The 26,067-nt window shown below is 48.0% G+C and overlaps 1 long non-coding RNA gene across 1 annotated transcript; it reads left to right on the top strand.

The window, feature by feature from the left end:
* The first annotated feature begins 15,945 nt into the window (after positions 1–15,945).
* Positions 15,946–24,317, top strand: LOC115607531. The gene is made up of 3 exons (XR_003991265.1): positions 15,946–16,091; positions 21,742–21,835; positions 24,218–24,317. It is a non-coding gene; the product is annotated as an uncharacterized LOC115607531 (long non-coding RNA).
* Positions 24,318–26,067: the final 1,750 nt, after the last annotated feature.

Here is a 26,067-nt window from a genome sequence, read left to right as displayed (position 1 = left end):
ATACAGAGATCATCAGTAGCTTGTAGCATCAAAGCTCCAACTCAGATTACAGGGCTAATTGCAAAATTAGAGGAAATAAAGCTTTACTATGACATTTTTGCAATACCAGCTCAAGCAGTTGGGGAGAAGACGTTATCTGCACATTAATGGTGTCCATTTAAATGTCCAGAGCAGTAGCTCTGCTGCAGTTCCGTCTGTAGCCTAGTTACATTTCAAGTATGTGTCTGCTTATAGCTTGGTTGCTTGATGTATTTCTGACACGGGTGAGCGGGAGGAGTGCGAGGAGCAGCCAGGAGAGGCTATTCTCAGGAGGCTGCAGTCTTGGTCTCGAGCTCGAGAGGTTTTTAGATTCACATCCATGCGTTTGCCAGCTTAATTGGCAAAAGTTTTAATTTTTCAGAAGGGTTAGAAATCTTGTTGATCTGTTCCCACTGGCAGGATTTAAAGCCTCAAACACTTTCCTTTTTCAAAGAGCTGTACAAATGTTAACTAATACAGCCCCAGTTAAACATAATCTCTAGATGGGGAAACAGAGGCACACGCTGCATGAGTCCCTTAGCCTGCTCCGGGGAGTTGCTGGGTCCCCATCCTATGCTTCATCCAGAAGGTGCTGTCATTTCTTCCAAGCCTTCCCCACTCTGCCTGATGCCCTGGGCTTGCTGCTGTGAAACCAAAGTGTATTTCATGTTATTTGGCTGGGCAGAAAATAACAGGAATTAAAAACCCAAAGCCACTGATTGCCATGACACCAAGTCACAGGCTGGAAGCAGAGACTTGTAATGTGGCAGCCTTGGTTCATCCAGGTGAGACCAGAGGTGGTGCTTGGGATAGTAATGGATATTGCTGGGCACAAGGAGCAGTAGAAACCAGTATTGGGAATACCATTCATGGAAAAAACACAACAGGAGTTGTGTTTTGCTTTGCTTTGCTTTCTGGTGTTGCAGGAATACCCCATGTGCATTGCACTGCACAGCCTCAGGAGCATTTTGCAGGAGGCAAGCCTCATGCTGTGTGTGGATATATGCATGCACACACACAAACAGATGGATCGACAGGCACCAACGCTGCCCACTGCATCCAACAGTTCAATTTGAGTCCAGCCTTAACCCCTTCACCACTACAGGAGGCATGTTCTGGGGCTTGGTCCCATCAGGAGGAGGAGACGTGCTGCTGGTGGCACTTCGATGGAGCTGTTGAGATGGGAAGGATGTGGCTGGCCTTGGGGGGGCCAAATTGTTCAGCCGCATTCGATATAGAGGATGGAGAAAGGAAACTGAAGCCCAGTGTAATGTAGGGCACAAAGGAGGGATATTAGGAGGTCTGGGTGGAAGGAGGGTTGGATGGAGAGTGATGCTGGCAGTACTCCCCGCTTTGGGAGCAGACCTTGAGCTGTAGGAGGAAGATGGGGGAAACTGAGGCAGGGAGACACATACAGAGAGGGGTGAGTGTTAGTGTGACTGCCATGGACACACTAACTTCTGGTTCTGCTTCTGCAGAACAAGGATGGGGTGTAAGGATGAGGGACATTTGTTTGGGGTGAAGGAAGCCAACCTGAGACAGCAGGAGAGCACTGGAGCCACCCCTACGTGTGCCCACACATGGATGTGAACAAGACATTGCAACCTGGGAGAACAATATCCATGATATGGAGCTGGTGGAAACCTCACCCTTCCCCTCTGCTGGGGCTGAAGGTGGGGAGATTGGCTTTGCTGCTGCCTTTTGTGGTTGCTATTTCCACTTTGTTCCAGGTCTCTCCTCTGTTGGGACTTTGGGCCTTCCCGTTCCCCAGTAATTGTATAATTACTTCACAACATGCTGCAGGAATAGTCGGGGAGACAGCTACAGCCTAGCACAACAATGGTGACAAGTAAAACATTAATTTCTGGAGTTCTTTTAATTAATTCATCAGGAATCGTGCTGTGCGGGATGATTACGTTAAAGTGTTTAATTACAAATTTATATGTAATGATGCACTTTAATTACTTTGGACTGGTACAATATTATTGGGCCCTTTTCCCAAGATTCCTGGCACTGGGTTTGGGCTGCACAGAAACAGTGCCATGGATGCTTGTGCCTCTAAATTATTTACATGGCATGGGAGAAATCCAGTCCTGATTGATGAGAGTAAATTCTCCCCTTAGCTGAATGTAAGCAAAAGCCATGGGGAACGAGGAGAAGGCAGGTCAGCGTGGCGTGTGTGTGTCAGGCACAACATCAGGGTGGGTTTTGTTGGAAGAATCGGGGTTAATCTGGTGGAAACTGAAGTGATAGAGAGCCAGGAGCGATAAATATTTATCAAAGGGACTGGTGTCAGGATTCTGGTTCACCGACGTGGATGTGTCCCGGATGGATCTCACAAAGCAGCACAAGATGCTGCTGCAAACAGCCCTCGCCAAGCATGTAGGGTGCTTTCCTCCAGCTCTGATCCTTTTGCTTGTCCTGCTTTCCTTTGTCTTGCCTGTCTTTGTGTGTGTGTGTGTGTGCATGCACGCTCATTTTCTTTCCCTTTAGGCTCCATTCTCCCCTTGTCCCATCTCTATTTGCCTCTGTGCACAGGGAGCATCTGTCATTCTTCTTTCTCCTTTGTCAGCATCCTCCCTGGCTCCCAGACCCCAGAGGGGCAGCCATGCTGTTATAAAGGCCTGCAAGCTGAAGTGCTTCAAGTTAAGTTTGAGGTTGGCCTGTCTTTAGGCTGCTTTACGTGCAAAATAACCGGTTATGTAGTGAAGATGATATATATAAATATACGTATGTGCTGCAGAGAGTAATCTGCAGGGCAGGCACTGCCTTGCTGTTGTGGGTTCACAGTGTCTGGCACACAAGGGTCTAGTAGAACTTGTTCTGTTTTACTTGAATCTGGAGAGCATGATCTGGAAAGGAAGAAACCCAACAATATCCTCTTCAAGAGCAAGGGAAAGAGAAATCAGTTTTGGTTTGTTACACTGATGGATCCCGGTGGGCGCACTGGTGAGGTTTGGTGTAGTGTCACCAACACTTGTCTTGCCATAGGGAGCCCAGGTTTGGGCTGGCAATTCTGGGGAGCTGCCATGGGAGGAAGAATGTCGGGACGTGGACTAGGAGCAGCCAACAACAGAAGAGAAGGGGATTTAGCAGAGGAGACCAGACCCTCTGCTCAGCCGTAGACACAGAACACCTCCTCATCTGCAGAAATCGAGTAAAACCAGATCTTTTGGTCATCTCTGGGTTGCTGCTGCCTGGAGGATGTAGCTCAGATGTTGCTCAGTGACAGCCCCAGAAATATTAGTTGCAATTCAGTCTATGGCCATGGAGAGCTTCATAAGGAAAGAACAACACAGCTACTGCAGGGCTTAGATGGGCAGGAGAGCCCATGACCAAGGTGGCTGGGCATAAAACTAAATGGAGAAGGGTATAGGCTCCTGGCAATCACCGCTCATTGAAGATGAAAAGGAGCATGATGGCTGTGTCCTCCAAGAAGACATAATGCAGGGCATGTGGGATAAGCCTTTGCAGCGTGGGGTGCCCACCCTGGGCAGGCAAGCTAGCAACTGCTGAGTAAGAGATGTCCTGGTGAAGCAAGTGAGAGGGAGTCCTTTCAGGAGCCAAATTATGCATTGCCTTGCTGACTCCCAGCAGCTGCTGCTCCTGATGATGCTGTAAGTGAGGTGAGGGGGGAAACCCCGTTTTCTTCCATGGGAAAACAGGGTGTTTGCAAGCCCAGCTCATTCCAGGAAGTCTTGTCCCCTGCATGCCCCTCCTGATGGTCAGGCTTTGCAGAGGCTGTCCCAGCAGATGGAAGTGGTCCCTTGCTGCATGCAGAGGGGAGTGAAGCTCTTCTCCCCCGCAGGCTTCCCCTGCCGCCTTCCTTCAATGTGTTGAGAAAATGCAAGTGCACTTTGGCAGGGAGCTGGGAGCGCTGGACATCTCAGTGAGTGCAGAAGTGCTCCTGGCTGTAGCTTGGGTGTTTCCAAGCCAGAGCTGATCCCAGCATTTGGCACTGCACATGGTAGGTCATGCAAGCCTTTTCCTGGCAGTCTTTGGAGGGAAGGGTTTTGCAAGTGATGACAGGAGCAGGGCTTTCCTGGAGGGTGGGTAGGAGACAGGGGGCTGCCATCAAGGTACAGCCAGAATGTGTGAGCATCATGAAGAGCAGACCAAACATCTCACGTTCAACCTGAAATCCCGGAGTGGGACATACCCTGCATGAGTTTGTAGTAGCAGTAGACTCTGCCTGATGGAGTTGGCTGGACTGCCACACAGGCTTCAGAAGTCCTTTTTTGCTTTTTCTATTCACTTTGACATTACTCCAGGCATCCAGAAATTATTTTAGTGCTGGTGCTTACTGTGGAGGAGGAGATGGGGTGCTGCACACATACGCCCCTCTCCTAGGTGTGCTGCACAGGACAGAGGCACAGGGCAGATCTCCAGGACAGACCCATCCTGAGCAGAGAGATTCATTCCGCTGTAAATAATTCCTAGTTGTGGCTTTTCTCCTGCCTGCATTGGGCTGGGTCGGGTGCTGGAAGTGATGCCTCCCTGTGATGAGTTGGAGCCCTGCATGCCATACTGGGGAGGGCTCCCCCAGTGCCAAGGAGCCTCCCCACTGCTTGATGCTCCTGTGGGATCATGGAGATGATGCCTGAGCTGTTTTAACGCAGCTGAAGGTTGCCAAAGGCTTCCCTTTCATGAGGGGATGTATCCTGGCAAGAACCCCCCTTTACCCCCAAGTCCCTTCTCCAAGCCCTATCCCCAGTGGCATTGCGGCACCTTGGCCGTGCTGAGCGTGGCTGGCACCATCCATGTGCCTGTCCGTGCTGCCGGCGCGGGGCCGGCTCCACGGGCAGCAGCCCTGCCAAGGCCAGATGGTGTTTGTGAGCAGCGCCAGGTCCCAGCTGAGCGCTGCCCGGCGAGACGTGTGCGGGAGCCGCCGCTGCAGCCAGCGCTGCCAAGCCCACGGCATATGCTGCGCTCTGCCCTACACCTGCCCATGGGCAGCCTCGCGTGGCACCGGCGTGGAGGAAGCAGAAGAAGCCGCAGCCCCATCTGGAAGGAGTCGAGCGGATCAACAAGGGCGGCGAGACCCAACAATGAAAACATACAGTAAGAGATGGTGCAGGGGGAGATGCGGCAACCTCGGTAAGGTCATGGGGTGCATGGGAATGGGGTGGCTGGGACATGTCCCCTTTGCATGGAGACCCCAGTTTGCACCAGGATCCCCCTTAAGAGGTTGGACTAGGTGATCTTTAAGGGTCCCTTCCAATCCAAACCATTCTGTACAGCCCTGCCACATCCCCACCAGCCCCAGCAGAAGGTGCTGGGAAACTGCTGGGGGATATTTAATTCTCCTTCTCAGGAGCAAACCCCAAGTGATAGTGAGAAAAATGAATGGGAGAATATACTTTCTGCCTGTTTTGAATTTACTCTGGTAAACTGTATGCAACAGGGGCTTGGGTCTATAATTTATTGAAAGGAACCGGACTGGAAACCAGCTTCATACTGTGAGTAATTTCTAGCATCGCTGTAATCTATCACTGAGAGACAGGGCACTTTGTTCCTCTGAAAAATTGTTTTTTATAGTTGGCTTAGTAACAACAACAATTATTATTATTAATATTAATAACTACTTGTGTAGGGCCTTTCTTGCGTGGTTTAGAAAGCGTTTTGCACATGGGTCAATAAGTGTTAAGGGGCATCTCATGGGAAAGGAAACCGAGGCACAGATTTGGCCGCTGCCTTGCTTAGGCTCACCCTGGCGCACAGCATCCTTACTCAAATACAGCTTGGACCACTGGATGCTGCTGCCCTTTGTGAATATATGAAATATTTGGGGATTTAGTAGTGATGAAGGAGCAGATCAGGGAATTATTTTGTTTTAAATTTGGGTCTGCTTAGGTTCAAAAAGTTGAGAAAACTCCAGAAAGAAATAGTCCTTGCCATGCCATGGTGGCTAGAGCTGGTGTGCAAATTGTCCCCCACATGCTGCAGCTCATCCCCTGGGAGACCACAGAAACGAGCACAACGTCTGAGCTCGAAAACAGTGACTCACAAATTTCCTCTACTTAGTATTAAAGTAAGGGAAGTAATAAGTTTTAGAAGCCTTTGATTTCCCCCAGACTGGCTCCCTGGTGTCTGCCCTGTGGCCACTGAGGCCCCAGCAATATCATTTTGAGGGCAAGGATGCGAAAAGCAGGACCCATCCTCAGCAGCAGTGGTGTCAGGGCTGAGATCTATGGGACACCCATCCTTAACTCCATGCTCACCGGCTTCGCTTATTAAATAACACAGTGCCACTTCACAGGGACCTGCCCAGTCTCACTTTCCAGAGTGGAAATGTGTCGTTTCTACATAGAAAGCAGCCAAGACCTGGTGCTGAAAACACACTGGGTGCTGGGGATGAGGGGAGAGCCCCCAGCCTGGCTCATGGGGCAGACAGATGTGGATGGGGATAGCTCAGCATCACTCTCTCTCACCCTCTCCACTGCTTAGGCCACAAGCAAACTGAACGTGGCTGTTCTGGACATGTGTGAACTTACTGTAATTTAGGAAGTGAAACAACTCCAGGTGACAACTGCATTCTTCTGTGGAAGTGGTGTAAACTTTCTATCCATATATTGTTCAAGACACTATTTTATCTGTAACGAGAGAGCTCCTCAGCTGAACTTTATCCCTACCTCTTTTCACTTCTTGCTTTGTAGCAAGAATAACAATATTTAACATTTATGGAGCATTTTACATCTCCAAAATCCATTTGCAGGTATTAAGTAACGCACCCTTGGGTCACTCCCATGAGGTGGAGGAGCACAGCAGTGTTATCTGCATTTGCAGGTGGAAAAGTCGAGGCAGGACAGGAGGTAGGACAGGATCAGGACTGGAGCATAGGCTCCCTGCCTGCCCTCAGGCAGCATCCCTCACTGCCTTTTTGTGGCCCACCATCTCTGGGTTCACTTGCAAATGTTCACTTCCAGTAAGAAAAGTGGGTAAAAAAAATAAATTAGAAGAAATACTTTTCTTTTTAATTAGGAATTTTAGCTTTCTTTTGGCATTTTCTCTGTATTTCTGTAATGCAATGAAGAACTCTCAGAGCAGAGCCGTGTTCCTTAATCCTGTACAGCGGTAATATAATCTGCATTTGTTCGGAGCCATTCAACCTAGATCATCCCTGAGCACTGAAGCTGACGTGCAGGCAATGCACAGTGATAAATCCAGCCACCACCTCGATGGAGGCACTTCAGTTAAAACACAGCGAGACAGCCCTGGCGCCAGTGGGGCAGGGAGAGGACACTCACTCCCTTACCCAGCAGCACATCGAAATGAAGCCTTTGCAGAAGATGCCCATTTCTACCCAGTTTGCTGTGCTGAAGTCAGATGTGTAGGATTTACTGTGCAGGTACATGAGCCCTGGACATGTGTTGCCTGTGCTGTCCATCTGTCCAGGGTTTCTGGATGTTCGCAGTTCCAGCAGGGTCATGCAACATCTGCATATCCCTGGAAAATCCCCCTTTTCCAGCCAGATAAGAATTCCAGGAAGGTGTGTTGGAAGAGACACAGTGTGTGGTGGTGGTAGTTAATTATCCAGTATCCCAGTGGGACTGAGCTGTCACTGTCACCGCTAAGGCTGGAGAAGCAGAACCACAGGGAGGGCATCGCCATGGCCCTGCTCACACGCAACGCCAAGCATCAGACGGAAAAGCAAAGTGTTTATGCTGCCAGACCCATCATCTCTGCCTGCAGAAGTTAGAGAAGAGGCCAGGCAGCAGCTTGGGAAAACCCAGGGCACATGTAATGGGTTTTTTTCCCCCCTAGTTTTCTCCTGTTTCCCAGACTTTCGAGGGTTTTGCTCCACCGCGGGTGAGGAAGCCAACAGATGGCACTGTGCTGTTTCTGGAGGAGCTCAGCCTTGCTGGAGGCCAGACAGGGATGCCCGAATGCTGGAAGAGCATTGCACTTCAGGGAAGTTTCTCCCGTGCAGTGACACAGGCAAAGTCTCCCCATGGTTCTTCATCCACCCTGAGCTGCTGCTTTGGCCCAAAGCACGATGCAAAGCATGTTTGTACACAACCTCAGGACATTATCTGTTCACTGGAAACAGGATGCAAAACCATTCTGCAAACCAGGTCAGTGTCAGCAAAGCTCAAGCTCCCATTAAGAACATTTTTCTCCTTGCATCCCCAGTGGCAGGCACTGGCAGTACCCAGCACTGTGCTGGAACCCAGCTGAAGAAATCAATTGTGGGGAGCTGATTATTTTGGCAGGAGGCACAGGGATCCCCAGGAGTGTAGCTGAGTCGGCCGGTGGCCCTTCATCTGGAGTTTGACTTTAGCCCTGGGGGCTGCTGCTGTTTGGGACCGGCAGAGCAGAGGTGAGGGATGGGGTGATGCTGGGGTTGGTTCCTGGCAGTAGAGCCCTGCGTGTTCTTTTCATCAAGCATTCCTGTGCCAGAGTGCCCCTTACTTTACATGCCCTGCAGGTTTGCACTCGTTGCTCTATGACCAGAGACACGTTCATGGTTCCAGACATAGGTTTGTGCCTCGTAACAGTGTTGGGTGGGTGGTTTGGGGTGAGTTATCCCCACTGCTCCAAATGTGCCTGTTTTCCAAGCTGAGTCTTTAACTTGTTTCCAGAGCAGTATTGGGAAGTTCTGTGGAGCCATTCCCCAGTGTTCCCAGTCCTACCTGGTGGGTGTCACTGTCATTACTGTCATGCTGGGCTCCTTTGTTTCCAGCTCCTTAATGAGCTTCTGTACCTTGAGATCTTCCTGTATTGACACTGCATCCTCCAACCTGTGCTGGGGAAAGCTGGGCTCCAAACCCAGCATCGGGAACTGCTCTTACCTGGTGGCTACATCTGCACAGGCAGAGATGTCAAGGTGGGGGAAACTCAGACATATAGCCCTATTCTCTTGCCTGCAAGACCTTTTGTAGTGAGCAGGACCAGCAGTGAATGCACACCACAGCTCCACACCCTGCCGTGCTGTCTCTCCGCCTCTCCATCCTACAATTTGCCATTGTTTCCTCCCTCCCTCTTCTAAAAGCCCTCTCAAGGTCCAATCCAGCAGAAGTAAACAGCGTTTTCTGCCAGGTCCTGAACATCCCTGTCTCCCATGGAGCCCCTGCGCACTCTCCAAGGATGTGTTCAACACCACTGTTCTACCCAGCCACCTCCTGCATGTGTTGGGCTTGACCTCGCTGCTGTCCGATGCCGCCTTTCAAATTGCTGAAGACAAATTAGGGTAAGTAGTTATATTAGGCTGACCTATGCCTTGTCAATCTTTACATCATTCAAAGGTAATTTAGCCTATTCATTCATAACAAGAGGCTATTGATTGAATAATCTCTGTTATTAGCATTTAGGTAGAACTTGCTTTTGTTTTTATTTTATTATTAGTTTGGTGTGTTTAGCTTAAACCTGCTTCTGTTTTGCCCCACTGTAACTGCCACTGCAATTACAGTAAAGAGTGTGAGCAGATACTTGATTAAGCCTTGCAGAGATTATTACAAAGCAAGGCTTCTATCCTAATGTACATATTTCAGGAGAAATAGCATAAAGAAGCATGCACGTGTGAATTCCTAGAATCTGCAAGCACCATTTATCCTTGCAGGTCAATAGCTCATATTGTCTGCGCTGCGAAATTGTTCAAACATATACAATGCTCTCAAAACATTGCTTAATTAGATTCTAGAGAACATTGACACACAAACAAAAGATATTAATATCAAGGATTTCAGCATCAAATGTAGTTTACACAGATCAAAGAACATATTTGGTGCAAAGAGGTTATGAATGTGACAGGTTGTTACTCCACAAGTGAAGAATATGACAAGAGGGGGAAGCAGTGACCAGAGAGCAGAGCACAAAGAGGAATGAGTATGGACTCGTAAGGGACAGGAGGAAGATGAAGCTGCAGAAACAGATTAAAAGGAAGATCACTGGAGAGGCAGGGAAACACCTTACAGAAAACAGTGACAGATTCTGTGGCAATACCCCCTAAAATGGACATGACGCTTTTGGGGGGTATAGGATTGTGAGTCGCTGGTGTAGGGTAGAATAAGACTTGTCTGCTTTCATAGGGGTTCATATTCAGAGCAATATCTAAAACTCAAAAATGTGTTTCTAGGCAAAATCTTCTTCAAAATTGATGGCTGAAGTCTGAATGGAGACTTGGTCCTTAGCTGGGAGCCTCTTATTGCTTAGCCATTTGATGTGGTCGGTGTTGCTTGTGACTGGAATGGGGCAGTGAAGAGGTGAAGGAAGAGGATGTGCAGATGAGCTGGAAGAGCCATGAAGCGACAGGTATAAGTCAGAGGTGAGTTATCAGAAGACGTGCAGTCCTAGCCAGGCCTGGGATCTTGGGTGGCAATAAGATAGGAAAGGGAACAAATAGCATTAAAAATCATCTGTCCTGAGTTTCACAAATGCTGCTGAGAACAAGTGACATATCTGCATATGCCCAGCATGGGGGAGATTGATGGTCTCCTTGGGATGTGGGTGTCCTGTCCCCATCACCTTGCAGGGACTGGGAGCAGCTTCCTGGAGCCTTGGTGATCCTGGGACAAGCAGGACTGCCCCAAACTTGCAGTCTGAACTGGGAAAATGTTCAGTCCGGTCAATGGGATCTTAATTCAGCTCATCCACCACACCTAGAACAGGAAATTACTTTCTGGTAGCTGCCCGGAACAGAAGCAAGGACCTGGAATGAAAACATAGGAAGTGGATGTAAGGGCAAGCACAAAGTAGTTGTCCAGGAAAACAAGCAAACAGCTAAAAGAGCAAGCCAAGGGAAGTCAATAAAATTGACTTAAAATACATATGACTGAAAAAAAAATTAATAAGCAAAAGCTGTATTTAATGTCAATATTGTTGTAGTAGTCTGAGAAATCATGAATAAATAAAAGCAGATGGTGGATTGATCATACAACACCAAGAAAGGCACTTGTGAAGAATATTTTCTTTCAAGGCACACAGACTCATATGTGTGCTTCTCGTTTACTTTAATGAAGTCATGTTTGCAAACTCTTGTGTTTTGAGAAACTGGAAAACCTCAGTGGTTAAGGCTTGTTTTGACACCGTTATTTCCTTTTTCCCCTGGAAAGTTAATACTGAAAAGTATTAACTTCTGTTTCCAAAGTGTTCCACCTGCATATTACGCTATATATCACATGAACCTGCCAAATCCAGAAATACACTGACAAATCAAAGACTAGCATTTTAAAACATAGGTAACTTGCAGCATCACTGAAGAGGACCATCTCCCTTCAACTTTTCCCAACAAGCACTAAAAACAAACTGTCCCTGTCACTTCTGACAAGGGGATTGCCCTCATCCGAATGCTGGCCGAGCTTCTGGGACCTTGGTCCTGAGAGATACTGAGTGCTCTCAGAGCTAACCACGCTGAAGAAGCTCCTTGCCCAACTTCGCATCTATTGATTTTTCTATGTGGGTAATGCATCATAACATCCCACTTAAAAATTTGGGAAGAGAAGAAACTGCATCGTGATGAGCTATGTATTCCTGGCACAGAGGGCACACTATTAGGCCCTATTCCAGAAGATCATTTAAGCATGCACTTTCTGAAGAATCTTATTTTTAATAGGCTTTTTCATTAGGTAGGTCCTTAGTTATACTGTAGATGCAGAGACAGGCAATTTGTCTATCACTAGTTCTCATTGCTCTGGTATGTAGCCTTCAGAGGCTGAAATCTTTATTATATATAACATCCTTAACATCCCCGTGAAAATGCATTATTTGCCTTAAAATGTATATCCTATTATTGGAATCAAAGTGAGAGCAATAAAGAAGTGGCCAGATTCAAAATCATCAGAGTATGTTCAATTATGCGCCACTTTTATCCCAACTTTAGCTCACATCATCAGCAGGAAACATAAAAACTTCTTTGTTTCTTCTCAGAGAACATGTGGGATGACACGTCCCGCCTCTCCAGAGCCATGCTTTGGCACAACTTTATGTTCATGAGGAATGAGCCTCAAGTTGCTCCAGGGGAGGTTTAGGTTGGAAATTAGGAAAAATTTCTTCACCAAAAGGGTTTTCAAGCACAGGACCAAGCTGCCCAGGGGAGTGGTGGAGTCGCCATCCCCAGAGGCATGTAAAAGATGTGGTACTTAGGGATATGATTTAGTGGCGGACTTGGCAATGCTGGGTTAATGGTTGGACTGGATGATCTTAAAGGTGTTTTCCAACTTCAATTTTATCCTATGAGTCTATGAATCAAAATGCTGCTAAGTGCTGGCGACTCATGGCTGTGAGCACCCTGAGCTGGGGAGCATTAGCAGTGTAGGGAAGGGAGACTCCTGTGTTCAATCAACAGGTAAGGAGATCCAGCCTTCCAGTGAAAAAGGTGGACCAGCCCCGTGCGAGGAGATGCAGACATAAAACATGGGCAGGGAATGGTGCTGCCTGCCAGGCAGAGGTGGAAAAGACTGAGGGGGATTTGGCTGAGGGTTAAACTGAAGACAGTGGATAAGCTGGACGCCAAACTGTCATTCACCAAATCCTGTTTTAGAAGAACGAGGGGCACTCAATTGAAAACAGTAAGAGATTAAGTTTGAGATAGATAAAAGAAAGTACTTCTGGACACGGCAGGTAGTGAACTTTGGGAACTTGCTGACACGGGAGGAAAAGGGGATTAGACAAACTCCCGGAAACAGCTTTATAAGTGACAGCTAAAATCCCTGGGTGGGGATGCATCCTCCAGCATTCCTGCCAGGACAGCTCAGGGAGCTGGGAAGCACAACAGGGGTGGAAAGTGGCCTGGGTAGCAGGCTCTCCTGCTGTGTTCATCAGAGACAGTATGCCAGGCTGGACATCCTGCTGGATCCAAACAGGGCATCCCATTCACCCAGCTTTCTGGATGAGCATTTCTGCTTCAGTGCACAAATGCCAGTTTGCATACGACTGGCATGCTTCCCATGCCAGGCACGCAAAGGTTATCATCCCACAGCTTATTCTGCATCAAGGGGCAAAGCTGGTGGTGGTGTTCACCTCCCATCCTTAGGGCAGGGGCTCTGCTGTCCTCCTGCACTCCATCCTTCCCATACTGTACTGAGCCTAAGCGATGGCAGCTGCCTGGAGAGTACCTCGCTGCTAGAACATGAGACACATGGATCAATTAACTCAGTTGCCGGGTTTCACTTTTGAATCAATTAACTGGAACTGAAATTAACTAAAAATATCCTTTGCTTATTAACAGACTGAGCTAATTGCAATAAAAGGTGGGGGGAAAAAAGAGAAACACAGAGATGCTATTCGTCACTGTGAATCTCTGCCCTCATCTTTATTGCAAATATCTCTCATTTACTGGGCACACTAATGACTCCACAACCTTCAAATTGGTAGTGTCATCCTATGCTGCATGATGAGGCAGCTGTGCTTCCCACCATCCATATCACATCCCAGCTCTGCAGGGCCAGGATGGGACCTGACCAGGACCTGCTCTCATCTCCACCAACCCTCGTGCCCTGTCTGCTCCATGGGGCCTGGCAGCGTGCAGCCCTCTTTGTCTCGCCGTCCTTCCCTTTGTTTCTGGCTCCAGTTCTTTGTTTGCCTGGTTTTTTCCCTTTTTTGCTGTTTACATCCATCATTCCTCTGTTGGCCTCTCGCTTCTCTTTCCTTCTTCATGCATGCCCCGACCTTGTCCCAGGGATTTCCATCCCCCAGACCTTTCCTTCTCCCCGTTTCTACCATCCTCTTCCCCTTCCCTCCATCCACAGTGCTATCCACTCCTTCCCTCTGTCTTCCCAGCTGCAATTAGAGCTAATCAGATACCTGAGCAGCTCTGCAAAGCTATTAGTGGCTTCCCACTCATCCCGGGGGAGGTGAGCAGAGCTGGACAATTAGGCTTTTCCATGCAGCCCTCAGTCTGATAAGCACAATAAACAACATGGGGCGATGGGCACATCTCTGCCACCAACGCGACCACACTGTGCATAGCCTGGTGAGAATCCCTGGCCACGCTGGTTGTCCCATGGTGGGAACCAGCATTTGGGATGCTCTCAGGAGGCACACCCGGACACCCTGCTCCTGCCCTCACTCTGGATGACCCTATTGCAAGAGGCCAAGGGGTGGTTTTGCTGGGGGACACAGCCTCTCCTTGCAGGGCTGATGCGTGGTGTTTGTTGCAGCGAATCTCCCCACTCACTCTGCAGCCCGGCGCACCCCTCCTGCTGCTGGATCTATGAGCTGTGTGTGTGTTTTGTAATTAAGCAGTTAATTGCACTGGAGTTCTTGATTAGCTTTGGGGGATGGTAATGTTCTAGCAGGATGAGATGTTGTGTACAGTTCAGAATCATTTACAGAAATTGGAGCTAATTTTGCTGTCTGTGCTTATTACTGCATTAATTTAATTTGGGTTGCTTTTAGCTCATTAACACATCTAATTAATTCGTTGACATCACTATTAAGATGTCTCTTTGAAATTGGCGTCTCCAGATAATCAGGATGGAAGAGGCTGACAGATCAGGCGCGAAGCTGACTGGGAAAATGGGGAAGGGAGGAAAAAAAAGGGGACGACTAATGAATTTTCCATCAGAATCACACAGTTTGTCAGAGTTGGTGTCAGAGAGGCAGAGACAGAGCTAGTGAGACAGAGAAAGGGCATGAGAGAGACAGCAGCGGTAAAGGAAGACTAGTTCTTTTAAAAACATTATATTTGTTAGGAGAGCAAGCAAGACACATGAGAGGACAATAAATATTCTTTAGCAAATTGACATCAAGGCTGCATATTTCTTAGTTAATTTTCCTCCCTCCCTGGTTTTCCATTGTGGCCTTTTGGCTGATTTCATTTTATTCCATGCCACAAATGATTCTGTAATACCAGTGCTGGGGGCTTTGATGGACCGAGTGCGATGCCCCTTCTGATGCTATGGGTCCTGCTCTGCTGGGGGTGGGAGAAGGCTGCAGTGATGGGAGACCATCCGTATCCCATGCTGCTGTGAGTGCCAAGTTCAGAGGATGGACAGACAATTGCAAGCAATTAAATTATGGTTGTTTAATGAGTTAGCACATATCAGCAGAGCCTCAGTATCTGGCTGTATGCTGGCCTGGCTGCATGCTGGTCTGGCTGCATTTGTGAAATAAAACAGCTTAGCTTAAGCCTGCCTTCACAGCTAGCAGAAGATGTCTTACAGGTTTGGGGCTCGCTGGATTGGGTGGAAAGTCACAGCAACACCATACACTGGCACAGGAGCTGCTGGTCCTATATGTGGGCAGAAGACCCAAAGCTGGAAAATAATCTACATGGGAGCAAATACGAGAAAACCCAGCAAAATGAGGCTGGCAGCAAGGAGGCAAGTTATATCTTCTCCCAGGCAAGGGTTGGTGCTCTTGTCCATAGCATAAACTCACAGCCCATTTTGGGGTGCAGCCATGAAGATGATGCTGTGTCCTGAGGCTGGGTGGTAGCACAGCTCAGAGATTGTCCCTTGGCAGGGGTTGGAGTTAGGTGGGCTTCTAGAGAGCAGGGAGAGAAGAGGAGATGACACTGCCCCTGCTCCATTACACAGGTTGTTAAGAATACGGTACAGGTTTAAAATGACCCAAAAGTGCTTCTTTTCTGGTTCCAAGACCTGAATTTGGAAGGCTGATGTCTCCCCAAGGACAAGCACCGATTTGGAGAGCAGCTGGCTAAAGACATACAAGGGTGGTGGAGGATTTGCGCCAAGGGCAGAAATATTACAGGCAGAATAAAACCAGAAAGGCGCAGGGGGCTCTTGTGGGAGAGGTGAGAACTGGGAGACTCCTGATATTAGAAATGTTTACTAAAAGGTGAAACAGCGCTTGAGGAGCTAGTCGGAAAACACTGGACAGAGGCCCTTTCCTTTCTCTTCAGCCCCTCCGACATCCACCTGTTCAAGGCACTGGGCCTGCAAGCCCTTCCCCTCAGCACACAACCGAGCTGTCAAGCCTTTTGGGTTTTCACTGTTCTCATATTATTTCGCTGTTTCCAGAAGCACCTGGTCAGCACATGCAAAGCCAGGAGCTGGGAGCCTGAGCGTGACCATGCTGCCACAGCGGGAAGCTCTTCCCTCCTCCAGCTCCAGACAACATCTTCCCAAAACCATGGAAGTCCCAGACATGAGGGGAGAAGGGAGCAGACACAGGTATGTTTGATTATGTTTTTCTCGTGTAGATAACCCCATCCAACTGCAGAAGACAAGCCTCTTCCCATTCCACATTGCCTGTGATAAGTGGGACAGAAACAGGAGAAACAGCCCCCAGAAAACCACTTCATCCATGGTTTTATCCGTTTTGGATTCACAGAACCCCCAGGTTTTCATGGTGCATGTGCAGATCCCTCCATATACTTAAAATTTGTGCTGACTGACAGCAAACCAGCTTTTCTCACTTACCTTCCACAACCCCTGGTGGGTCCCTCTGGAGTCTGTAGGCAACACACTGAAACCACCAATCTAGTTAACTCAGCACACTTCCAACCGCGTACTGGATGCACCAGTCAGCGTGCTTGTCTCTGGACATTTTCAATAGAGATAGTAACATTATCTGGCCTACAAACATAATGTTCTCTTCCCACCATCCCTCTGCTCTTCTCAAGGGAGATGCAATGTGGATGGAGGCAATAGAAGGAATAGCTATCCTGCAAAAAGGCTTTTGTAAGATGGATTCAAACTAATTGATTTTAAAAGAGAAGAAGATCTCAAGTTGCAGTAGGAAGGCTTCTGTGGAGGGAGAGGATGATTTTAAAGGGTCTGTGCATTGCATCTGATTCCATGGGTGGACCTTGAAGGCTCTGAGGTCAGTGTGCTGCCCTGCTCGCTGAACCCGGGCAGGCCAGCCCTGTGCTTCTTGCTCCAGAGGCATCCCTGTCCTCATCAGATTCATTGCCTGTGTGCCCTCTCAGGCTGGAAAAGCCAAATGGAGAAAGCAATTTCTTCCTCACAGCAATTACAAGCCTTGCTTGAGAGTGAGAGGCTGGTGAAGATCATAGGCAGGAGGGCTTGACTGTGGGAGAGGAGGCTCCAAGGTCCCTCAGTCAGGGTCTACGTGGTGGTAAGGGGTTGCAGAAGTGAAATCCCCTTCATTGCTTTTTTCGCTTGGCTCAAACCTCACTTGGGAGAAGCTTGTGGTGGTGGATGCAGGTGAAAGAGAGCCAAGATGTTCTCATTGCAGAGATAAAGGGAGTTGAGCTTTGTGTTGTGCAATGTAGGATGGGTATGAGGAGGCTGTGCACTTTGGCCAGGGTTGTCAGTCTTGGAAACACGCGTCATATGTAAGTATCTACCTGGTTTTCAAAGGTACCAAACCAGACTGGGACCAAATTATAAAAGGAGAAGACTGATTTTAAGAGCTTCTTTTCTGGAAGTCCTGGTTTGCCGTCAAGCTGAAACACCCAGGCTGGCGGCACCACTGGTGCTGTTATCTGTTCTCCTTCCCAAACAGAGATCAAACCCTCCTTTCAGCCCACCCCAAAAGAGAGAAGCACAGTATCATTCTGAATGCACAGTCAGTCTGAAAAGCCACAGAAGTGAATTGCATTAGCTTCCTGGGACTCTTTGCCCAACAGCAGTGCTAAAATGGAGCATGTTTGCAGGTTTCTTCTCATATCTGTGGTTTAGGAGGAAAAAACCCCAAGAGTATCCCCACATCCTCAGTCTAATAAAATAAAGCCAAGCAAATCTTTCTCTCCTGCATTACAAGGCTCTCCCTATGAGGAGCACAGGGTGATTTGCTCCAATGCTGAACTGCAGTTTCCACCCAGGGAAGTCTGCTCAGATTTCTATTCAGTTTCATTCGAGGGAAGAATATTAGAAACTCCACTCTTTAGCACTTCATTAAACACTTTAGTTTAATAGCATCCTCCAGGGAATCCCAATCCTGGGCCACGTGAGCCAGGAGTAAACAGCTGCATCAATTAACCCCATAATCTCAAGGGTGCTATTAAAAGGTGAGATACCCTTAGAAAGTGCATATGCCTGCAATTAGGCTTAAAATACTTATGTGTCAATAGCATTAGTTATTTGTGCTCTCTGCTATTGATCTTGCTTATGTTTTCCACATTAAACAGTCTTTCTTACTTCATCAATAAATTAAGTGCTGCTTAGATTTATTCACTTTTTCTATTAGATGTTGCAAACTCCCAAGCTCCTGACCCCGGCCTGGCTCTATCAGAGATGAGGGGCTCCAAACCTCCTGGGTATCAGAAAGATGTGAAATGGTGGAGAGCTGTTTGGCTGCAGAACTGTTTGAGAAGAGGTCTTGAGGAAGGGGAAGGTTTATGACTGTTTTCTTTTTGTGGCCTGAATTTTAAGTCCAAATTTCTACTCACAGAGAAGTGGACCAAGGCTTGGGGTCCTACTGCAGGATAAGTGTTGTGCTGAGGGTTAAGTATGCTGAGCAAAACAGAAGCTCTTGCCAAGGGCTGGTAGCATCGTACGCTGAAAATATCTACTGTCCTTTTCATTCCTTAATTTCTCCAAGAGTCTTTGCTTGTTTTCACCAGCTTCCCTTGAAGGCCTGTTTGTTTCCTGTAAGGAAATTGCACAATTATTTTAATAGAAAATAATTTTGGAGGTTATTTTTTGTTTCCCTTGGTCATCCTGGCTTTTCTGTGCTACACTTAGTGAATGTGTTGGGGTTTCATGAGGAACATGCATAAAAAAAGGAAAACTTAGAGCATCTAAAAGAACAGTCTTTCAGATGGTTTGAATTGCTTGGTTTGGTGCTCCCCTACCCATCTGGTGTGTATTGGTGCATGGAAAATTGTATTTTTGACCAGGCTCTCCTGACCAAACAGAGGCCGGCAGGCCCTTGTTGTTACAATTAAGCCACATGCTACGTTCCATAACTCATTAGCCCGTTAGTTCCTGGATTAATTCAATGTGCAAATAATGTCACAAATTGAATATTAGTAGACTTCTATTGAGGATTAAGCGGCAGTAAAAGCATATCACTGTGTCTTCATTTTGCTTTGCACGACTGTGGTTTGTCCAGCGTAGCAAGTGGTTAGTTAACTACCCGATAGCTTGACGCCTTCTTTCCCGTACTGGTTTTTCATGCAATAGCCCAGCTATTAGAAGAGAAAAACAACACCTGTGATTGTAAAAGTGGGGGTACATAAAGTGAGTCTCCCTGTTAGCACTGCACAGTGCCCAATTTCTTTTGCAAAGGAGAGCTGGATGGACCCAGCTCTTCTACAGTCACTCCCACTAGCAGCGCTCAGCCGACAACAGCCCATGGTTAGCTGACAGCTCAAACTTAAACACTTCACCTGCATCACTGCATGGATTTTGCAATGCATTTTATCACCTCGCATTCTCTGCAGATACAAAATTTGGATGGGATTGCTTAAACCAGCCTGAGCACCACAATTGCTGCAGATGAAGCAGAAAAGAAGCCTTTGGAAGGGTTGCAATGTCCCATCCCAGCCAAAGATCTACATGGGGGCCCCAGAACCTGCCTGCAAAGGTCTAGTTGAGAGTTTGGGACCTATGGTGGTCACTGCAATACCAACACAAGCCCAAAGCTTTTAACTTCAGATATGTTGGTGGTATCAGCATGGGAAGGATGGCTCCATGCCATGACAACTTTCAAGGCATTGCAGAGCAAAATGGGTGCAGCTTTCTTTTAATGCACTGAAGTGGAGGCAAATTTCAATCTAATAATGTAAAGCAGCAATAACCGTTATAATTAATTTATATAAAAGACATTATAAAATTACACTTGATGCATTTAAATCCCATCCAGGAGCAGTGCTCGTTTTCCAGTTAAGCTATGGGCTGTGCTAAGGCAGACGGGGAAAGAGGTATTTCAATATTTCTTATAATTTTATATTCTTTCTAATATCTCTCATGCTAATTTCATTATGCAACACAGTCAGCACAGTGATGTAATTATTGAAAAGTAATTTTGCAATAAATGGATTTAAATGTGTTCGAGTCCATTGTAAATTCAATCTCTTGGTAAAGGTGGATTGAACAGGCAGGAGAAAGGGAGCAGGGATGTTGCTGGGTGAAAACTGAGAAGTCCTGGGCGTCCCATGTCAAGCATCTGCTTACACCAACTAATAACATCCACTTCAGATGGAAACCACTTGCGGACCCAGCCCTCCCTCCCTTTGAGCCGCCAAAGCTGCTGCTTGAAGCAGAACTTCCAACCTTCACAGTGGGGGGGATTTTGGATCAGTCAAGTCTCCTTCCAGAGCCAAGGCACCGCCGTTGCTGGGTGTCTGTGCCACTCTTAGCTAACTGGGTCCTGTGTGGGTGTCTTAGTCTGGATTAAGGGCTCAGTTACTGGGCAGGGACATAAAGATATTCTCTGCATAAGACACGGGAGATGTGATTTCTATTCCTGGCTCTGTCAAAACTTCCTGTGTGATACTGGGCAAGCGGTATATCATCTCTGTGCTTCCATTTCCTCATGTGCACAATAGGGATAAAGAGTGCTTCCCCAGCTCATCGGTGAAATTAATGTAACATATGTAAAGTGCATGTATATCCCCAGATGAAAGGTGCCATTGTAATAATATTCAAATTATTATGGAAAATAGATAAAGCGACCAACCCCTGCTAAATGATCGTCTAGCTTTTCACCAGATTCATGAGATCCACGCAAAATGTGATAAGGAAACTTCAGATGTCAAGTGGTTTAGAGTCAGACTCTGCTCATGAAAGGGAGCTGGCTGTGCCTTTTAAGTGGAGGATGAGATAGTGAAGAATTTGGGGCTTGGAAAGTTGTTGCTGTGGTTAAGCTGCCCTGGTTTGCTGGATGTCACTGTTCATCTAGAGGGGAAGCCTGAGGGATACATTGCCTAATGTTTAAATCAGGACCCAGGAACCCTTCAGTGACACTGAAATCAAAGAGATAAAGCAAGGTTGTTTGTTTGTTTTTTCTGACCCTAGTGACTGCATACAAATTTGGGATATCGAAGAAAGGTCACAGGCAATGGAGGTGACAAAGGGGAGACTGGGTGAATTGGCTTAGTCGAAATACTTGACCCACAAGGTCACTTATGTTAGACCTTTAACTAGAGGTAAAGGAAAGAGCTCTGGTGTCACTTGTAGAGCATTAGCAGATACTGCAACGGGAGGCTGTTCAGGGCAAAGTACCAAGGTGATGATATCTCTTCTCTGATGTCCTTTGTGCATCTCCCCTTTTCTTCAGCATCATGGCAAGATATGTTGGGACAGGATAGAGACCTCTACCATGTAAGCAGTATCCATGTTCTTGGGAATAGGATTGTATCTGAGCAAGGCTGGTAGCAGGTAGAGATTCGTACTTTTTCTCTGAAACAAATGTACCTCCTTCCATTGTGAAGGAGGTGCTGTCAGGGCCTATGAGAGAGCCATATTGGGTTCACTTAAAACCTGAACTCACTGGAGGTTTGACTCCAAAAGTGCTGTGCAGGTCTCTTCTGGCACCATTGTACAGTTGCCCAGCACCAAATGCTCAATTATAGACAAAATTGAATTCACAATTTGCTTTTGGGCAATGTGTAAATTGGCCCTTCATTGATTATTAATGAAGTGCTAATTGCTCTTTGCAACCAATTTTTATGCAAATGCTATTAGTGCTATTTGCACAATCCTGCAATTTACAGTTTTACATTTGCAATGGCCTGGTGAAAAGATGTGAAAAGATGACAGCTTGTCCTAAAAGAAAACAAGAAGGGGAGGGGGGAGGATATTGCAAAACTTGCAAAACTTGGCGTAGCAAAATAACACAATTAGGAATGAGAAAACATTTCAAAACCCCCAAACGAACAAACAAACTCTCCCTCTTTATTGATTGTTACAGATTCAGCGTTGACAGGGGTTGTTCTGAATGTAACAGGATCCCATGGCAGATGTAAACCAGACTCCAGGCATTTGCTGTGTGTTTCACCGAGGAGGTCAGTGTATGAATTTGCCTGTGAAAACATTGATGCTGTCTGCCAGCATTACCCATTCAAGAGCCGGGTGCTTTTCTTGGTGACAAATGACGTGGTGTTAGTTTGTGAATCAAGTGTGGGCAGCTGATGAACTGTTCTGGCACAGAGCTCCTCGCTGAGGTAACACCTCTCCCCTGCGTGGGGCTAAGAGCTGAGCCCTCACGGTCATCTGCCCATGGCTGGTGTAAATCCACAGCCCTCCTCTGCCACCACTCTGGGCTTCTTTAGACCTCCCTTCGCTTCTGCATCACAGTGACACCTTGTACATGGTTCGGGGAGTTATACTTTGGCTGGGTCCTGCAATATGGGAGTGCTGACTCTCACTTCACTAGTGGGGAATCAGGGTTTCCACTACGAGCTTGTTTGAAGGTCCAGTTTCCTTACAGGGTCTGGGTGTTGCTGCCTGCTCTGAGGCTTCACAGGAAGCCTTTGGTGGAGCAGGAAATCAGATTCAGCTCCAAGCTATTCCCCAGATGCTTCTCCTCTATCAGGAAGAGAGTGAACTCCGCTGAAGGCGTTTGAGGCAGCAGAGTGGCCTCATTTGCTGCTGGGTGACATGTTGCTGGTGGAACAGGGATTGCTGAGTCCCTAACAGACATGGGTTTTAATTTGGGTAGGGGCAGGCTGTCGTCATTAGGACCCAAGGAAGTCACAGGTAGCCCTTGTGTGGTGGGATAACAGGAAACAGTTCATACAAGTGCCTGTGTGGACAGCACTAGAAAGGCATCATGAAAATAAGCATGATTTGGGGAGCCTCAAGGAGGGCACAGTGAAAGTGGACATCAGCTTGAAGTTAGCCATGTCGGGGAGGATGAGACAACAGGAGAGTTTATTGTTGATCCACAGCCACCCTTCTTTATTCTATTACTCATTTTATTGCTTATATCTTTGATCAGAAAGATGCTGGTTTTACATACAGCTCCTATATTCATACATAGAATCATAGAATCATAGAATAGTAAGGGTTGGAAAGGACCTTAAGATCATCTAGTTCCAACCCCCCTGCCATGGGCAGGGACACCTCGCACTAAACCATGTGGTCCAAGGCTCTGTCCAACCTGGCCTGGAACACTGCCAGGGATGGAGCATCCACAACTTCCCTGGGCAACCCATTCCAGTGCTTTACCACCCTCACTGTAAAGAACTTCTTCCTTATATCTAATCTAAACTTCCCCTGTTTAAGTTTGAACCCATTACCCCTTGTCCTACCACTACAGTCCCTAAGGAAGAGTCCCTCCCCAGCATCCTTATAGACCCCCTTCAGATACTGGAAGGCTGCTACGAGGTCACCACGCAGCCTTCTCTTCTCCAGGCTGAACAGCCCCAACTCTCTCAGCCTGTCTTCATACGGGAGGTGCTCCAGCCCTCTTATCATCCTCGTGGCCCTCCTCTGGGCTCGTTCCAACAGCTCCATGTCCTTTTTATGTTGAGGACACCAGAACTGTACGCAGTTCTCCAAGTGAGGTCTCACAAGAGCAGAGTAGAGGGGCAGGATCACCTCCTTCGACCTGCTGGTCACGCTTCTTTTGATGCAGCCCAGGATACGGTTGGCTTTCTGGGCTGCGAGCGCACACTGCCAGCTCATGTTAAGCTTTTCGTCAACCAACACCCCCACGTCCTTCTCTGCAGGGCTGCTCTGAATCTCTTCTCCGCACAACCTGTAGCAGTGCCTGGGATTGCCCCGACCCAGGTGTAGGACCTTGCAGTTGGCTTGGTTAAACTTCATAAGGTTGGCATCGGCCCACCTCACAAGCGTGTCAAGGTCCTTCTGGATGGCATCCCTTCCCTCCAGCGTACCAACTGAACCACACAGCTTGGTGTCATCACCAAACTTGCTGGAGGCGCACTCAATCCCACTGTCCATGACACCGACAAAGATGTTGAACAGGACTGGTCCCAACACCGATCCCTGAGGGACACCACTTGTTACAGGTTTCCAACGGGACATCGAGCCATTTACCACAACTCTTTGCGTGCGGCCATCGAGCCAGTTCTTTATCCACCAAGTGGTCCATCTATCAAATTGATGTCTCTCCAATTTAGAGACAAGGATCCTGTTTATTCTTTGGCTAGAGAAGCACACCGGGAGCTGGTGCTGAGCTGCTTGTTCACAGCAGCTTCTGGTCCCTCTGGAGCTGCCCCTTTTCCCAGTGTGTCTCTCTGTACTTTAGAAGTTCACTGTGACCTTCCCCCTGATGTACATGACCTACCCTTAGCCAGATTAATGTCTTTTTCTGGGTGGGATGAGTCCACGCAGCCAAGAGATCCCAACTGCATTTGTGTCCATCCTGGTTTTGTGTCATGCCCAGCTGTCCCAGCAGTGATTTGTAATTTTCTTTCCAGAGCCCTATGAGCTAGACCTCGTGCCATTCTTGTCTTCAGCTTTCAGAGGAGGAGAAAGCAAGTGGATCACTGCCCAGGTGTGTTACCCCAATCCAGACTTTGCTAAGGGCAATGAGCAGTTGGTCTATATCTCAGGTCCATGGCAGAGCATTTGATGCAAGTCAAGGTCCCTCTGCTGCCCTATTGCCATGAGCAGTGCCACTGGCAGGGCTTTCCCATGGTTCATGCTCACTGCCGACTCTCCTTCCTTGGTCAGCAGCACAGGAATTCTGCTGAAGCCGCAGGGATCATGCCGGCAGCATGGGGAGATTTCCTCTTGCTTTGATTACAGCACGGGTGTTTTCCTCCATGGGACACCGCTCCTGGCTGTTCCTGGCGTGATTACTGGCAGTGCAGGAAGCACAAGGGTGCCGGGAAGCGGCAGGCACAGAGGATGGCTGGAGCTGCGGGTCTGTTCCCTGAGGAGCTGCGTGCTGTAAGGCCCCGCACAGACACAGCGTGGCACTCTTTTCCACAGCACAATGCCTGGTGCCCGTGGGAGCCTGTCCCCATGCCTGACCCCAACCCTGACCTCCCCATCCCTGCCTGCCCACCCTCCAACCCAAAGCTGGTGCTTTGCTGAGCATCACAGCTTAAAGACCTGCAGCTGCCCGAGCGTCCCAGGGCTCAGCCTCAGGGAAGCAGTCTGAGATGCTCAGAGCATATGTCAGGATATGTGTACCTATAAACCACAAATGTTATGTGGATATACCATGAAATAGTTTCCAGGGGACTAAAATCTTAATTTTTAATCCTGGCAGAACTGTTTGGAGGTGAATTGGAGGTATTGTTGCTTTGCTTTGGTTTTGGGGGATATAATCTGCTTTTTAAGCTTGGATATGGCCCTGATCTGGATGAGGACCTAGATGTGACAGCTGAGGTTTCAGGAGATGGGAATGCAACTAAACCACTTCTGAGGTAAGAACTAACTAGCCACCTCCCCAAGCGATGCCCTGCTTGGTGCCTGGGGTAAAACATGCATTGTACCCAGGAGGAAGAGCTTGGCCTAATAAAAATCAAGGAGATGAGCTTGGCCTTGGCCTGGGGTGGCTGGTGACTTTGAACATGTCTCCTTGCACTTTAAGGTGGGTGCAACAGCACTCACAGCCCCTGAGGAGCAATGCCCTGGGTGCACACAGCCTGCAGCCCTGCCAGGCCCCCCCAAAAGGCAGATGTCAGTGCCATGCTCCTGATCCCGTCAGTGCCGTGCTCCTGATCCCGGAGAAAGAGGGTTGCAGCTTCCATTTAAATAACTGTTGCCAGGGTGACTCATTCCATCTCCCAGACAGGATCCCTTGGTAGCAGGGGGCTATCTGGGGAACACCCCCCCTCCCTGTGTTGCCAGGGCACCTCGACCAGAGGGACTTTCTGCATCTCATTCTGCTTGTTCCTCTCGCCTTTTGTTTTCCAACACACTGGCCCAGACTGGGCAGAGCATCTCCGTGCACCTCAGCTCTCATTAGCACAGGGGTGTGCACCCGAAAAGGGCTCTGCTCTGCCGCTGCAGCGGGGTTCTCAAGTCTTTATCCTTTGTTTTTACAGAGATGGGGGGAGAGGTTGTTTTGCTGGACCACCAAGCATCTTGTGGGTCAGTCTGTACCACTTTGTCACTGGGATGCCATCTGCATCCTGAGGTCCCAAGCATGGCAGATCAGTTTTGGGCTTCCCTCGGCCAGATGGGCACCTTGAGGAAGGGCAAACTTGGGATGGTGAGACAGGAGAGGAATAAACTTGCTTAAGCTGTTCTGGCTTTCAGATTCCCTCCAGGTTTAAAACATGCTTTAACTTTCAGAATTTTCTTCTGTTCTCTT

The sequence above is a fragment of the Strigops habroptila genome, chromosome 4, assembly GCF_004027225.2.
Source record: "Strigops habroptila isolate Jane chromosome 4, bStrHab1.2.pri, whole genome shotgun sequence".
Classification (NCBI taxonomy): Eukaryota; Metazoa; Chordata; class Aves; order Psittaciformes; family Psittacidae; genus Strigops; species Strigops habroptila.
This window is presented reverse-complemented; position numbering and strand designations above follow the sequence as displayed.